Source organism: Gracilinanus agilis, chromosome 3 (genome assembly GCF_016433145.1).
Source record: "Gracilinanus agilis isolate LMUSP501 chromosome 3, AgileGrace, whole genome shotgun sequence".
Taxonomy (NCBI): domain Eukaryota; kingdom Metazoa; phylum Chordata; class Mammalia; order Didelphimorphia; family Didelphidae; genus Gracilinanus; species Gracilinanus agilis.
The window spans coordinates 57,893,658-57,910,919 of NC_058132.1; the positions used below are offsets into that span (position 1 = coordinate 57,893,658).

At 43.0% G+C, this 17,262-nt stretch overlaps 1 protein-coding gene across 1 annotated transcript in view; it reads left to right on the forward strand.

The window, feature by feature from the left end:
• The first annotated feature begins 14,306 nt into the window (after positions 1-14,306).
• The window catches only part of ALPL (alkaline phosphatase, biomineralization associated), a 77,791-nt gene continuing 74,835 nt past the window's right edge, over positions 14,307-17,262 (forward strand). Inside the window, exon 1 of the mRNA XM_044667836.1 lies at positions 14,307-14,406. The gene's annotated coding sequence lies outside the window, so the exon portion shown is untranslated. The remainder of the gene's footprint in view (positions 14,407-17,262) is intronic.

The following is a 17,262-nucleotide window of genomic DNA, read 5'->3' on the forward strand; positions in this document are numbered from 1 at the left end:
CCCCTGAGTGGCCTCTGGGGAAGCAAGCCTTAGCCATACTCCACTCTGGCTCTGGCTCTTTCCACAGGACCCCCTCCTTTCTTATTTTGTGTTCTCCCCCCTTCCCCTTGCCCCCTTTGGAAACTGGCATCAGACTGATAACTCCCTAGGAATAGCCAGATTCCACTTCCTACGGTCCTTGGCCTCCTCCTTGACCTCCTCCCCGTTGCCTGGCTCCCTCCCTGGAGCTGGGAGATAGGCAGAAACATGCTTCCCTCCCAGGGTTGAAGCAAGGAGAATGGGCCTTAGACTATGCTCTGAGCTCCTAGCAGGGCAAAATGGAAATATTGTTCTCTGGGACAATGGGGGTTTATAGGGAGGGCTCTCCAATGCATTTTAAAAATAACTTCCTTTAATAGGCAACTAAAGCTTTGTGGCAAGCTTTGTGAATTCTGGAGGGGATGTCTGGGAAATAGGAGGAGCCTGAGCCCTGCAGGACAGAGAGCTAGAAGTTCCTTGGAGTTTGTCCTTGGACATGGGGGCTTTCGGAGAATGGGACTGTCAGTAGGGATTATAGTTGGGTTTAGGACCAGTTAGTGTTGGGGCCAGGAGTGGGAATGAGGCTGGGGCTGGGTTTAGGAATGGGGACAGGGATGGGTTAAATCTGGATTGTCAGCCACTGGCATCAAGATTTGGCTTTAGAGATAGGGTTAGGCATGGCACTAGGGTTCAAAGTAGATTGTAGCCAATGTAGTCTGAGAGGAATGGGCTGAGATTGGGCGTTACTGGATTTGGGAAGAAGTTAATCTGGAGATGGGGGATGAGGCCTGTGTTTGGTTCTCTAAATTTATATTCCTCCATACATGTTCCTTAATTATGCCCATTCTTCCTACTGATACTGTGTATATTTGTGGTATGTGAGGGAAATGTTATTTGTTTTTATTGTATCATTTATTACTGTATCATTATTTATTGTATCAAATTATCACTTTCTCCTTAAACTAATTTTGTCCTCTCACCAATCAGTAAAAAAAAAAATTGACATATGACACGTGAGCTATGGTCCTTGAATGACTAAAGGTTTACTCCAAGTTTAATGACCTTTTCTAGAGAGTTCCATGGGAGAAAAACAATTGTCCCAGGTACTATGCTTACATGGACCAGTCCCATTTACTCTCCTTATGGAACAGAATCTCATACCATTAATTTCCCCACCAAAAGCCAGACTGTTTTAAGCCTTCTCTAGACAGTAGCTCCAGTCCATCCTGGATACTCCCAAATAGTCCTCCATCATCTGAGAAGTCTGCCTTCAAAGGAGGCTTCCTAGATCTGTGACGGTGAACCTATGGCACAGGTGCAAAGAAGGCATGTAGAGTGGGTACATGTGCTATTGTCCCCTGCTAGAGTTTGTTACTAGAAAGGAAGAAGGACTCAGGTGGAGCTGCTCCCTTCCCCTTCTCCACTGTGCCTGATGACATTTTCTCCCATCCCATCCCTCTGCCCACCAGCCCGATGGGAGTGCACAGGGGGTAAGGTGGACATCTCGTAGGCAGCAGAGCTGGAGGGGAGCAGAGTGCTTGGGCTACTCCCCTCTCCCTCTCCCTACACTTCCTAAGGACACTCCTTACTTCACCCACCCCTCCATCCAGCAGCCCAATGGGAGCCCTTTCTCCTTCCCCTGTATGGAGTAACAGGAGTGCATGGGCATTCAGTCTGGGGAGGGCACGGCATGTGGTCTCTAAAATGTTTGCCTTCTCTGTCCTAGATGCTGGGGACTGTCACACTGGAATATATGTCTCCTCCAAAATCTTCTTTAGAGATTTTTAAGGAAAGATGAGACTACAATTGGTTTTGGAGGTTGTGCATGCCTGTCCTCCATTTGAGAGGGTTTTCACATCTGTATCTTATTTTGTACCTTATATTCTTCTGTCATTCCTAGGTTAATTGGAACCAGTGGGTTTCTCATAAAGGGACTTTACAGTAGGTTAGATCCTTTGCTGTTCCTTTAGCTCCAGGATGCTCCTCTTCTCTGAAGAAATTTCTCCAATACTCAGTTCCTCATCCAGGATCTCCTTTGGGTTTGGCATGGCTTCTTGACCAATGGAGTCATTGTCTTGGGTTTGGAGATTCTACCACTGCCTCTCTCAGGCTGCCATCTTTGAGGTTTGGGAGATCCCTGGGGGAAGGTTATTTACATAAGCAATTTCCCTCTCCCCCAGAGACTGTAGTCCTCTACGGGTATGTGCCCTCTTTTTTAGCTCTGGCCACCTTTACCACCTCCCTGCTCTCCTTTGCCCAGATTGGTCAGCTCTATTGGCCAAGGCTCCGGGTGCAGCCCAGATCTATAACAATTGATCAGCCTCAGTGTGGCTTTCTCTCCCTAACACCACAAACCCCACCAACTGTCGGTGCCCTCCTTCCCCAAAACCACTTTGTATTCATTTTTTTATTCTTTCACTATATATGTTGAAATAATGACTACAAGGAATTACAAGAAACACAGAAAAGATATATGAACAGATGTAAACAAACCAAAGTAAGATCCAGGGGAGCAATAAATACAATCACTTGGTATAATAACAATCATAGCGAACACTTATATAGTGTTTACCATGTGCTAGGCACTGTGCCACTTTTAGATTATTAGTCTTATAATTATAGTCCTAATTACCCTGGCACAGAGCTAAGTGCTGAGGATGTGGTTAAAAATGAAACAGTTCCTGCCTTCAAGGGCAACTAGTTGGCATAGTGGATAGAGCACTGGGCCTGGAATCAGGAAGACCTGAGTTCAAATCCAACCTCAGGAATATAATAGCTGTGTGCTCTGGGCAAGACATTTAAGCCTTCCCCTCCCCCCCCCCAACTCCTCATCTGTAAAATGAGATGCAGAAGGAATTGGCAGTTCATTTCAGTGTCTTTGCCAAGAAAACCTCACATGGGGTCATTGAGAATTGGGCATGACTGAAAACAGAAACAAAAAAACTATTATCTCATTTGATCCTCACAACAACCCTGGGAGGTAGATGCTATCAATATCCCATTTTCTACAGATGAGAAAACTGAGGCAGATATTAAATGGCTTGCCTGGGGTCAGATAGCCAGTAAATATCTGAGGCTGGATTTGAACTTGGGTCTTCCTAACTCCAGGCCAGGATGGTACCTACTTCACCACATAGCTGTCCTTGAAAGAAGGAACTATTTCATTCTTAACTACATCCTTAGCACTTAGCACTAAAATATTAATTGATTGACGTCAAGGAACTAATGAATACCCAGGTCTAGCAGTATATACAGGATAAATAGCAAATCAGGCTCTGGAAGGTGCTGGAATTGGGAAGGCTTAAGGAAGGTTTTCTGTAGGCGAGATTTTAGTTAGCACTTAAAGGAAATCAGGGAGATCAATAATCAGAATGGAGGAATAGGGAGAGAGAAGAGGCAGGCAGAGCCTTCTCTTGCCCTCTCCCCTCTAAAAAACAGGCTATTAAGAGAGTCCAGGTATGAGGTGAGGAGGGCCTGAGGAGAAAAAGGGGCATATTTGAGAGATGGTGCGAAGGTGACATTGACAGCTTGGATGTGGAGGGTGCGAGTTAGTGAGGAATCTAGGATTATTGCTAAATTGGGAGTCTGAGTGAAAGATCCCCCTTTCCAACCAACTACTTTGGAGAGATCCCCTTATAAGGAAGTGAAGAGTGAGCAAGACAATGTAACAGCATATAATCATTAAAAAAAAAAAAGGGGGGGGGGCAGCTGGGTAGCTCAGTGGATTGAGAGCCAGGCCTAGAGACGGGAGGTCCTAGGTTCAAATCCAGCCTCAGACACTTCCCAGCTGTGTGACCCTGGGCAAGTCACTTGACCCCCATGGCCTACCCTTACCACTCTTCCACCAATAAGTCAATACACAGAAATTAAGGGTTTAAAATTAAAAAAAAAAAAAGAAGACAAAAAAGAAGACAAAAAAGAAAAAAATCAGTTCTCAGAAGACCAACTGAAGACCCCTAAAGAGCATTTCGATATTCAATGACCAAGTCAAGGCCTTGTCTGCTGAAATAAGCTTGATTCCTATTCAGATTACTGTTTGGTAACCAAAAGACAAGAAAGAAGGAATGTGAGGAATAGATCATAAAGAGAAGAAATGTTCTAGCAGACTGTGTCCTGAAAAAAAGTCCTCCCTCATTCAAGTGACTGGCATTCCCAAGCTTGTTCTAGACCTTTATCCTTAGTTCCTTCAGATCAAATCCATTGGAAATGAACATTTGTAATGGAAATGGATGTTTATTCTACTGTTAAGAACTTCTATCAACCTGTCAATGGCCACTCTTCTCTCCCAATTTCCCATTGTTCCAGTGTAGTGGCACTGAATTTTCAAGTATGTTCAGTTCTATTCAAAATGAGATCTGTGTCTTAAGGAAATGTCACCTGGCTAAATGTAACTAGAGGAAATATATTTTCCACAAAGACATTTGTCCATTTTTATTTATTTTATTTTATTTTTAATTTCTTTATTTTTTAGAAAAATTTGCTATGGTTACATGATTCATGTTCTTACTTTCCTCTTCACCTCCCCAATTCTCCCCTCTCCCCCAGCCAATGCACATTTCCATTGGTTTTAACATGTCTCATCTATCAAGACCTATTTCCATATTATTGATAGTTGCATTGGTGTGGTAGTTTTGCATCTACATCCCCAATCATGTCCACATCAACCCATATGTTAAAGCAGTTGTTTTTCTTCTGTGTTTCCTCTCCTGTAGTTCTTCCTCTGAATGTGGGTAGCGTTCTTTACCATAAATCCCTCAGAATTGTCCTGGGTCATTGCATTGCTGCTAGTACAGAAGTCCATTACATTTGATTTTACCACAGTGTATCTGTCTCTGTATACAATGTTCTTCTGGATCTGCTCCTTGCACTCTGCATCAATTCCTGGAGGTTTTTCCAGCTCACATGGAATTCCTCTAGTTTATTATTCCTTTGAGCACAATAGTATTCCATCACCAGCATATACCACAATTTGTTCAGCCATTCCCCAATTGAAGGGCATGCCCTCATTTTCCAGTTTTTTGCTACCACAAAAAGTGCAGCTATAAATATTTTTGAACAAGTCTTTTTATCTATGACCTCTTTGGGGTACAAACCCAGCAATGGTATGGCTGGATCAAAGGGCAGGCATTCTTTTAGCTCTCTTTGGGCATAATTCCAAATTGCCATCCAGAATAGTTGGATCACTTCACAACTCCACAAGCAATGCATTAATGTCCCAATTTTGCCACATCCCCTCCAACATTCATTACTCTCCCCTGCTGTCATTTTAGCCAATCTGCTAGGTGTGAGGTGATACCTCAGAGTTGTTTTGATTTGTATTTCTCTAATTATTAGAGATTTAGAACACTTCTCATGTGTTTATTGATAGTTTTGATTTCTTTATCTGAAAATTGCCTATTCATGTCCCTTGCCCACTTATCAATTGGGGAATGGCTTGGTTTTTTTATACAATTGATTTAGTTCCTTGTATATTTGAGTAATTAGACCTCTGTCAGAATTTTCTTTTTAAAGATTTTCCCCCAGTTTGTTGTTTCCCTTCTGATTTTGGTTGCATTGTTTTTGTTTGTACAAAAACTTTTTAATTTGATATAATCAAAATTATTTATTTTACATTTTGTAATTTTTTCTAACTCTTGCTTGGTTTTAAAATCTTTCCTTTCCCAGAGATCTGATAAGTATACTGTGTTCACTTAACTTACTTATAGTTTCCTTCTTTATATTCAAGTCATTCACCCATTCTGAATTTATCTTGGTGTAGGGTGTGAGATGTTGATCTAAACCTAATCTCTCCCATATTGTTTTCCAATTTTCCCAGCAGTTTTTGTCAAATAGTGGATTTTTGTCCCAAAAGTTGGGTTCTTTCGGTTTATCATACACTGTCTTGCTGTCACTTACCCCAAGTCTTTTCCACTGATCCTCCCTTCTGTCTCTTAGCCAGTATGATATTGTTTTGATGACCACTGCTTTATAGTATAGTTTAATATCTGGTACTGCTAGGCCACTTTCCTTCACATTTTTTTTTTCATTATTTCCCTTGGTAGTCTTGATCTTTTGTTCTTCCAAATGAAATTCATTATAGTTTTTTCTAATTCAGTAAAAAAGTTTTTTGGTAGTTTGATAGGTATGGCACTAAATAAGTAAATTAATTTGGGTAGAATGGTCATTTTTATTATGTTAGATCATCCTACCCATGAGCAATCAATGTTTTCCCAATTGTTTAGATCTAGTTTTAATTGTTTCAAAAGTGTTTTGTAGTTGTGATCATATAATTCCTGTTTTTGTTTTGGTAGATAGATTCCTAAGTATTTTATATTGTCTAGTGTGATTTTAAATGATGTTTCTCTTTCTACCACTTGGTGCTGTGATGTGTTGGAAATATATAGAAATGCTGGTGATTTATGTGGGTTTATTTTGTATCCTGCAACTTTGCTAAAGTTGTTGATTATTTCTACTAGCTTTTTAGTTGATTCTCTAGGATTTTTAAGTAGACCATCATATCATCTATAAAGAGTGATAGCTTAGTCTCCTCATTGCCTATTTTAATACTTTCAATTTCTTTTTCTTCTCTAATTGCTACTGCTACTGTTTCTAGTACAATGTTAAATAATAGAGGTGATAATGGACATCCTTGTTTCATGCTTGATCTTATTGGGAAGGTTTCTAATTTATCCCCATTGCATATGATACTTGTTGATGGTTTTAGATCTATACTGTTTATTATTCTTAGGAAAGGTCCTTCTATTCCTATACTTTCTAGTGTTTTCAATAGGAATGGGTGCTGTATTTTGTCAAAGGCCTTTTCAGCATCTATTGAGATAATCATCTGATTTTTGTTTGTTAGCTTGTTGATATGGTCAATTATGTGGATGGTTTTCCTAATGTTGAACCATCTTTGCATTCCTGGTATAAATCCCACTTGATCATGATGGATAACCCTCTTGATCACTTGCTGGAGTCTTTTTGTTAGTATTCTATTTAAGATTTTTGCATCTATGTTCATTAGGAAAATTGGTCTGTAGTTTTCTTTCTCTGTTTTTGATCTACCTGGCTTTGGAATCAGTACCATATTTGTTTCATAAAAGGAATTTGGTAGGACTCCTTCTTTGCTTATTATATCAAATAATTTGTATAGTATTGGGATTAGTTGTTCTTTGAATGTTTGATATGAATCCATCAGGCCCTGGCAATTTTTTCTTAGGAAGTTCTTTGATGGCTTGTTCAATTTCTTTTTCTGATATTGGATTATTTAAGTATTCTATTTCTTCTGCTGTTAATCTAGGCAATTTATATTTTTGTAAGTATTCATCCATATCACCTAGATTGCCATATTTATTGCCATATAATTGGGCAAAATAGTTTTTAATGATTGTCTTAATTTCCTCTTCATTAGAGGTGAGGTCTCCCTTTTCATCTTTGATACTGTTAATTTGGTTTTCTTCTTTCCTTTTTTTTATTAGATTTACCAGTACTTTGTCTATTTTATCTATTTTTTCAAAATACCAGCTTCTAGTCTTATTTATTAATTCAAAAGTCCTTTTACTTTCAATTTTATTAATCTCTCCTTTGATTTTTAGTATTTCTAATTTAGTTTTCATCTGAGGATTTTTTTTAAACCCTTACATTCCGTTTTGGAGTCAATACTGAGTATTGGCTCTAAGGCAGAAGAGTGGTAAGGGCTAGGAAATGGGGATCAAGTGACTTGCCCAGGGTCACACAGCTGGGAAGTGTCTGAGGCCAGATTTGAACCTAGGACCTCCAGTCTCTAGGCCTGGCTCTCAATCCACTGAGCTACCCAGCTGCCCCCCTGAGGATTTTTAATTTGTTCATTTTCTAGTTTTTTTAAATTGCATGCCCAATTCATTAATCTCTGCCCTCCCTAATTTGTTAATATATGCACTCAGTGATATAAATTTTCCCCTTAGAACTGCTTTGGCTGCATCCCAAAGGTTTGGGTAAGAAGTCTCATCATTGACATTGTCTTCAATGAAATTATGAATTGTTTCTATATTCTTTATTCTAGTTCTTTCACTAGATTATTTTGGAGAATCATATTATTTAGTTTCCAATTAGTTTTTGGTTTGCCTCTCTATGTATTCTTAGTAATAACTATTTTTTATTGCATTATGATCTGATAAGGATGCATTTATATTTCTGCTTTTTTGCATTTGTTTGCCATGTTTCTATGCCCTATTAAATGGTCTATCTTTGTGAATGTTCCATGTGCTACTGAGAAGAAGGTGTATTCCTTTTTGTCCCTATTTATTTTTCTCCGTAAATCTATTAACTCTATTTTTTCTAGGGTTTCATTCACCTCTCTTGTCTCTTTCTTATTTATTTTTTGGTTTGATTTACCTAGATCTGATAGGGGAATGTTGAGGTCCCCCACTAGTATAGTTTTGCTATCTATTTCATCCTTGAGTTCCACTAGCTTCTCCTTTAGAAATTTGGAAGCTATACCGTTTGGTGCATACATGTTGAATACTAATATTTCTTCGTTGTTTATACTGCCTTTTATTAGGATGTAGTTACCTTGTCTCTTTTAACCTTATCTATTTTTACTTTGGCTCTGTCAGAGATCATGATGGCAACCCCTGCCTTCTTTTTCTCATTTGAAGCCCAATAGATTTTGCTGCATCCTTTCATTTTTACTCTATGTATGTCTGCCTATCTCATGTGTGTTTCTTGTAGACAAGAATCCATTTGTCTATTTTTTTTTAAATTTTAAACCCTAATATCTTTTATATATATTCTTCTATATTAATTTTATTTGTTACAGGGCTAGGCAATGGGGGTCAAGTGACTTGCCCAGGGTCACACAGCTAGGAAGAGTCTGAGGCCAGGCTTGAACCCAGGACCTCCCATCTCTGGGCCTGACTCTCAACCCACTGAGCCATCTAGCTGCCCCCCCCCCATTTGTCTATTTTAAAATAGATTGGGAGAATAAAAATAATAATTTTTTTTAAATGGTGGTGCCCTCCATAGTAACAGGAAAGGTAGAATGGGGAAGACAATAAAGGGAAAGAAAATGGAGTTCTGCGTTAGACTTAATAAGTTTAAGATGTCTGAAAAGCAGTTGGAATGCAAGACTGCAGAGAAGTTGGGCTAGAATAGGCAGATTTGAGAATTGTCAGCAGAGAGATGGTAATTAATCCATGGAAGCTGATGAGATCAGCAAGTGAGGTAGCAGAGAGGGAGAAGAGAAGAGGCAACCTTTTGAGATTGATGTGTCAAAATTCACCAAAAAACCGAGCCTAACTCAGGTGGTGTGCCACTTTGGAAAAAAAACACCATAACTCAGCATGTGGCCCCATACTTCTCTATATGTGGCTGCATGTGCCCACATGTCATCAAAAATGGCTATGACATAGGTTTGCCATCAGGGCATTAAAGGCTAAAGAAGTGGTAAGATAGGCACGAAGAGAACCAGGAGAGATCAGGGTCCCCAAAATCTAGGGATTTCAAGAAGGGGAGAGTGATCAATTTTGTCAAAGGTTACAGAGAGATCAAGGGGAATGAAGACTGTGAAAAGACAAAAGGGTTAGGGCTTCAACCATGGCTTTGCCACTCAGTGCCTGGATCACTTTGGGCTACTCTTTTCCCTTCTCTGGGCTTTGGGTTACTCCATCACAAAATGAACACATTGGTCCCTTTCAAAACTAGAATAAGTAATTCCTAAAGGGGGGAGGGTGAAAGGGAAGGGGAAAGGGGAGATGGCCATCCTGACTGTAGAGTGATAAATAGAAGGCTGACCTTAGGAGTCAGGAAAGCTTAGATTCAAATCCTGCCTCTGACAAATCATAGAAGAGACAGGGAGGAAAAAGAGGAGAAAGGGAGGGAGAGGAGAAAGAAAGGAAACCAGGATGAAGCCCAGGTGGTGGTGAAGGACAGAAACCCACTAATATTGTTCCCAAACCCATTGTGTTCATTTGAAGCAGCTGGCCTACTGATATCATGCCAGATTTGGCATAAAATTAAAAATAACAACCTGAATTTAAATTCTGCCTCAAACACTTAATAGCTGTGTGATCTCGATTGTGAAATGTTAATAGTTATGATTTCTCCTGGAGTCATTCACCCTGGTGCCCTCCCCCTACCTATCCATATCCCTGAAATTCCTTCCCCAATTTCTCTCCCTATTCAAATTCTCCCTGTCCTTCATGCGAGATGCCATTGTGTCAAACCTTCTCATTTTACAGCTAAAGAAACTGAGGCCCAGAAAGGTATAATAACTCGTCCAAGTTTACACAGAGATTAAGTATCAGTAGTGGGACTGAAATTCAGGGCTCAGCCTCCAAAATTAGCCCAAGCCCCACCTCTTCCATGATGAAACCTTCTTCCTTGGTTCCTCTGAAGCATAAAAGGAGGGAGCAGTCTTGCCTTGCTCCAAGGAATACTTTCTCCCTCACAAAGCCAGAAGCTGCAGGGTGGTGGGGACTTTGTCAGCCTCTTTATTACAAAAAGGCTGGGTACATCCAACAAATACTAGTTGTGTGACACTGTATTGCCATTTCCCAACATCTTCTGCCCAGGAACCAGTTTCTTCTTTAAAACATGACCAAGTTGGACTAGTTTTTGTGTATGTATGAATATGCACTTATGTGTATGTAAGTATATATGCACTTAGTCCTTAGCACAGTGCCTGGCACATGGTAGGTGGTTAATAAATGTTTGTTGACTGACTAAGGTAGATAACTAAGGGTCAGTGCTGGGAAATCGGATGGATGGGGCAGCCAGGGGGCTCAGAGGATTTTTAGGGAAAGAAAAGAAAACTGATAGACAATAAGATATTAAAAAAAAAAAACAACAAAAAACCTCTTACCTTCTCTGTTAGATATGAAGTATTGGTTCTAAGGCAGAAGAGTGGGAAGCCCTTATTGGTGAAGAAGTGGCATGCTTGCAGAGCCAGCACTCGGGGAGCTGCCCTGTTCCCCTTCTTCCCAGCACCTGGGGACCTAGGCACCCAAAGTAAACAGTTCTCCTTCAGTTCTCTCCAGTAATGTAGGGGTTCACAGACAGCTGGGCACTCAAATTTGTTAAAGGTTCACCAATGTTGGCTGAGGTTATATGACTTGCCCAAGGTCACACAGCTAGGAAGTGTCTGAAGTTAGATTTGAATCCAGATCCTCCTGACTCCAGACTAGCTCTCTATCTACAGAACAACCTAGCTACTTCAACGGTAAGATTAATGCAGCTGTTTTGCCTATTTGATGGCTGACTTGAGGCAAAGGCCAGCCACCTGGGGGACTGATATAGGAAGAGGTCTTTGATTTAGTATCCCTTATTAGCTTTGACCTGAAGTAAATCATCTTATCTCCCTGGGCGACAGTTTTCTCCCTTGTTAAACTGGAGAATTGAGTGGGATCAGGGTTTTTTTTTTAAATCCTTACCTTCCATCTTGGAGTCAATGCTAAGTATTGGTTCCAAGGCAGAAGAGTGGTAAGGGTGGGCAATGGGGGTTAAGTGACTTGCCCAGGGTCACACAGCTTGGAAGTGGCTGTTTTTAAAGGGAATCTTTGGATAGATGTGAGCACTGAGGTGGTTCAGTGTGTTGGTTAGCTATATGACCCTGGACAAGTTACTTAAACCCCATTGCCTAGCCCTTACTGCTCTTCTGCCTTGGAATCAGTATTCAGTATTGATTCTAAGATGGAGGTAAGGGTTTAAAACAACAAAGGAGTTGGTTCCAGGGGAATCCATAAACTTAAGTGAGAAATAATCAAAAAGTATTTATTAAGCCCTTACTATATGCCAAGTACTGGGCTAAATACTAGAGACACAAAGAAAGAGAAAAAAGCCAGTCCCTGCCCTCAAGGAGTTTATATTCCAATGGGGAAAGAACATGTAAATAAAAATGACATCTTTATTTCACTAACCTAAAACTGAAATTTAGCAGTTCTTTCAATTATTTAAAAATAATATTCTGAGGTCCAGAGGCTTCACCAAATAATAATAGCTAACATTTATATTATGTTATTCATATTGTAACGTTTACTCAGTGCCAGGTACTTACAATTTTGCAAATTTATAGGCCTTATAATTAGGATCTTGTTTGAGCCTCACAACAAGGTTGGGAAGTAGGTGCTATTGTTATCCCCATTTTTTACAGATGAGGAAACTGAGATCTTGACTTGCCCAGAGTCACATAGCTAATTAAGTGTCTGAGGCTGGATTTGAACTCAGGTCTTCCTGACTCCAGGCCTGGTGGACCATCAGCTGAGATAAGCAGTCTCTAAGGATTCTTCCAGCTCTAAAGTTCTCTGTTTTAAGGTCCCTCCCAGCTGACATTCTCTGTTCTAAGGCCCCTTTCAGTTCTGACATTTTAAGATTAAAAACAACAACTTTGATGTAATGGAAAGAGAATTAAGTTGGGAACAAGGAGTTGTATTTTTTTTACCTCTTGCGGGTCTTCTACACTAGAAACAGGATGTTTTATCCTGGCTACATATCAATTCAACTTTGTTCCTTCCATTCATTTAACAGTGAACCTTCAACTTTTGTTTGAGAATTTCTATTTATCATTCTGTGCAAGGAAGGCATTAGACTGGCACTGGACAGTGGTAGAAGGATTTGGACTTGGAGTCACAGAACTTGGGTTCAAATTCTACTCCAACTCTAGCTATGCTGTCCATCTTTGACTCTTCATGATCTCATGAGGCCAGTGGCTAAGTGACTTGCCCCACTAGTCTACACAGCTAGAAAATGTCTGAGGCTGAGACTGGATTTGAATCTGTGACCTCATGACTTCACTGAAAGTGTGTGTGTGTGTGGGGGGGGGGGTCCTCTATCCATTGCATCATCTAGCTGCCCATAACACTAGTCATGTAACCTTAAGGAAATCACTTATCCTATCCATGCCTCACTTTGTTCATCTGTAAAATGGGGGAAATAAAGAGTTTCTCCCTTCCATAGTTGTGAGGATGAAATGAGATATTAGTGAAGTGCTTTCCAAAATGTTATTGTTAGTAACCTTTCTGGATCTCAATTTCCACATCTATCACAGACCTCTAAACCAATAGTCAAAAATACTCACTTTATGAACTTGGGTAATTCACTTGTGCCTCTGAACAGTTTGGGGATCTGTGAAACAAGGAAGCTTAAAGGAGGCAATCTCTAAAGTGCCATCTACATCTAATAGCCCCTACTTTAAGGTCTCCCTCAGTCCTAACTTTCAGTGATTTACAAATTCTCGCTCCAAGCAACATGATGTAGTGAAATTGAGCTAGATTTAGAGCCAAGACAATCTGTGTTTGAATCTGGCTTCAGTCACCATTCAACCTTCCCCGACCTCAGTTTCCTTACCTGTAAAATCAGGAGACTAGACTTCTTTCACCAGCTCTCTTTCCCACGCTTGGCACCACAAAGGGAGTAAAGAAGAGCGTTAGTTAGGGGGGAGGGGTTGTCCTCGTTCCCAAGTCCCCTCACTTCTTCTCCTCTCCAGTCTTCTCCAGAACTTGACTTCCCCAAAGCAGGGTAGAGCTGGGCCAGCGGGTGGTGTGTCTGATGAAATACAGAGGATGAGAAGAGAGGGAGGCTGTGGGGAGGAGAAGGCTGGGGGGAGCTGAGAGGAGAAAGGAAGTGGGAGCTTTGAGAGGGAGACATCGGAAGTGGGAAAGGAGGAAAGGACGGAATTAATCGGCAGAAAGTAAGGGAGAGCCCGAAAGGGAGGGTTTGGGGAGACCGTGTGACTCAGGGCTGCAAGGGATCCTAGAGGATATCCGTCTGGTCCACCCCACCGAGGTGAAGTGATTTTTCCCAATCTCACAGTCAGCTTAAAGAAGAGTCCTGACTCGATTCAATCACCTTCTTTCCCACATCGTAGGGAGGCCGGAGGAAGGCACCACAAGTGGGGAGGGGGGAGGGGCTAGAGCGGAAGACCCTGTCCTACCGGAGGATGGAGTGTATGGTGCATGGACATCTCCGCAGCCTTAGCCAGGACCAGACGGGAGGCTGGCCCGGGAGGAGAGCCAGCCCTCCCGGCCCCGCCGCCTCTGCTTCTGGGCGGCAGGGGGCACTCGGAGCCGCGTGGCTCGGACAGCTCTCGGGCTTTCCTCCGCCACCGCCTCCTCCTTCTCCTTTCTCCTCCTTTCCCTCCCCCGCCCCCTCCTCCTCCTCCTCCTCCTCCTCCTCCCTCCAGCCTGGGGGCGGGCAGGGGGCGGAGGAGGGGGCGGAGGGGGAGGGGGAGGGGGAATGAGGGGCCCTGCGGCTTTCCCATCCCCAGGGACCGCTGCCTTTAAAAGCCTGCGGGGGAGCCCGGTCTGGGGTCATCGGCTCTAGTGTGCAGCCTAGCGCAAAGGGAGACCACGAGCCCCGAACCCAGGACACCCGGCTCCCAGTTCGGCGCAACTCTCCCACTTGCACGAGGTCGGCGTCCAACTCCAGTCGGAACAGGTAGGGCCGGCCGCGGGATCTCGGCTGCCGCCCCCATCCCTGCCCATCCGGGCCTCCTGGGGACTTTGGGTACCTCTACCCGGGAGGGGTGGCCCGGGCTCCGTGTCCGTGCGTGTGTGCGTAGCTCTCCTCCAGGAACGAGTGCGTGTGTTGTGTGTGTGAGTGAGTGTATGTGTGTGCGTGCGTGCATAGCTCTCCTCCAGGAGTGAGTGAGTGAGTGAGAGAGAGAGAGAGAGTGTGTGTGTGTGTGTGTGTGTGTGTGTGTGTGTGTGTGTGTGTGTCCCTACTAGGGAAAGGATCGATGGAGGGGTGATGCTGGGCGCCGTAGAGGGCTTACACTGGTGACCACGCGATGGCTGGCGGGGACTGGAGAGGGGACTGGAGCATTTGGGTTGGCGGGGGTGGGGGGCGGGTGCTTCGGGTGGAGTCTGAGGACCGCCGGCTCAGGCTAGCGCCGAGGTCTAGAATTGAGAGTCCGAAGAGCCCTTGGAGAGAGCAGAGCTGAAGCGGACCTTGGAGGTTATCTGGGGCACCTTTTCCTTTTTACAGTTGGGGAAACTGAGGCCCAGATAGCAAGTAGCAAAGGCGGGATCCAAATCGAGGTCTGCCGAAAAATAAAGCTCGGGCTTTTCCTGCTACACTCAATCAACGTCTGGAGGGTTGCCGGATGCTTGGCAAAACAGGTTGTAGAAAGGATGATGATCTCTCCCAGCCCCCAAATAAGCGCCTCGCTTGGAGAAAGCTGTGGGAGAAAGGAACGGCAAAATAAAGAGAGTACAGTAGATGGCCTCAAAAGTCCCCTGGAGCTCCAGATTTAAGTGATAGTGAAGAATCTCACAGTTAGGGCTCCTCGTGTGGTAGCCCAACTGGAGGAAGGAATCAGACTCCGAGGGAACCAGACCTTCTTCCCTAAGGCTACCTTGGAGGGAGGGAGGGCCAAGCTGAACTCACAGTTGGAAGCAGCCACTTCTCCCTCCTCTTTCCTCCTTCCTCCCTCCTCCTCCTCCTTCTCCTCCTTCTCCTCCTCCCCCACCCTAAAAGCTGAACTTTTCAACCAGCCTCTTGGCATATTATTCCTAGAGGGACTGGGTCTCAGTTTCCTCGTCTGTAAATCCAGGAGGTTGGACAAATGAATCTCTTAATGTAAACCCAGCATCACCACACACACCCCAGCCCCCAGCTCTGACATTCTGTGTGCCCAGGGCCCCTCTAGTCTGTAACATTGTTATCCTCAGAAAAAGTTGGGAATATTAGAATAACTGATATAGGACACTTTTTACATATTCTTATCAGAGCCTGTAATGTGAAGACTTGAGACAATACTCCTATTTCACAAATAAAGAAACTGAGAATCAGATTGTTTTAGTGACCCAGGACAGCGAATTTAGAGGTTGGGACAACCTAAAACAAAGGTTATTTTGTATCTAGTTAGGAAGAATGACTGCCTAAATTGATTCCATGGAGAAGATAGCAGTTAATAAGTCTGGATGAGTTAACAGTTAATAAGAGATGAGTTAGAAATTGAGCCCAAGGCTTCCTAACTGGGCTCCCTGGAGCAGCCAGAACTTTCAATAACTCAGCTCTTAGTATTATTGCCGGGCAGATAAGTCTGAGATGAGTGGGTGGGATAGACTAGATGCTTTGTTTCCATTTTTTAGGGTGGGCAAAATGGAAAGTCACTTGTTGCAACAAAGAATGAGCTTATGTCCCTGCTGCTACTTCTTTTTCAGCATTTATTGATTGTTTCTGCAAGAGCTGCCCCTTGCAACAACACAAATTAAAAAGGAGAGAAAGCAATTCAACAAAATAACCAAAGGAAAAACGGTTAAACAATCTCTGTCTGTCTGAGTTTTTCTTGCCCTGCCTCCTACCATCTAAAACTTAGAGGAATAGGATTTAAGTTTAGGGTGTTTCTAAGTGCTGGCCCAGGATTTATAGTGGAAAAGGACCTTAGATGTCATCTGAACCCCATTCATTTGACAGATGAGGAAACTGAAGTCAGGGATATTTCATAGCTTGGCAGATGGTTCTCCCTACAGAGACAGAATTGGAACCTGGATCTTCTGACTGAATCCAGGACTCTTTCCATTCTGCCCTTATAGAATGTAAGCACTCTGAGAGAAAGGACTGTTTAATTTTTTTTATCTTTATGTTCCCAGCATCCAGTTTCTGGCCTAAAATAGGTGCTTAATCAATAAGGACTCCTTAAGAATTGGACTGAAGCTCTCCTCCTCTTTAGGATTGTAGAGAAGAGAGACTTCTTCCACCAACTGACATGATCTTCCCTGACCATCTGACTGTCTTTTTTTAAAAACCTTAATCTCCTGTCTTAAAATCAATACTAAGCATACCAAGGCAGAAGATCAGTAAGGGCTAGGCAATGGGGGTTGTTACTTGCCCAGGATCACACAGCTGGGAAGTGTCTGAGGTCAAATTTGAACCCAGGACCTCCCATCTCTAGACCTGGCTGTCTATCCCCTGAGCCACCTACCTAGCTGCCCCTATCTGACTGTCTTTTTTATGTCTTGGGGGATTGAATGAATGGAAAAGAAACTGCAGTTAAAGAATGAAGGTTCCCCTAGCTCTAGAACCCCTTTTGTGTCTCTCTATGACTTCCTCCCTCTTCCTGAGCATTCCTGTCTTACCCTGTCCATGCTTGCTCCTTTCTCTTGCCAGGCCAGCCTTATAGTCCTAAAATTCTCCCTCCTCCCCTTTTCCCTCTGGCAGTTGTGTGGTTTAGACATTTCCCTTCCCTCATCCTCCTTTTCAGTGCCTCCTGGCCTCTTCCCTTATCTTCCCACCCACCCAATCCTTCCCCCCCCCCCCCCCCCCCCCCCCCCCCCCCCCCCCCCCCCC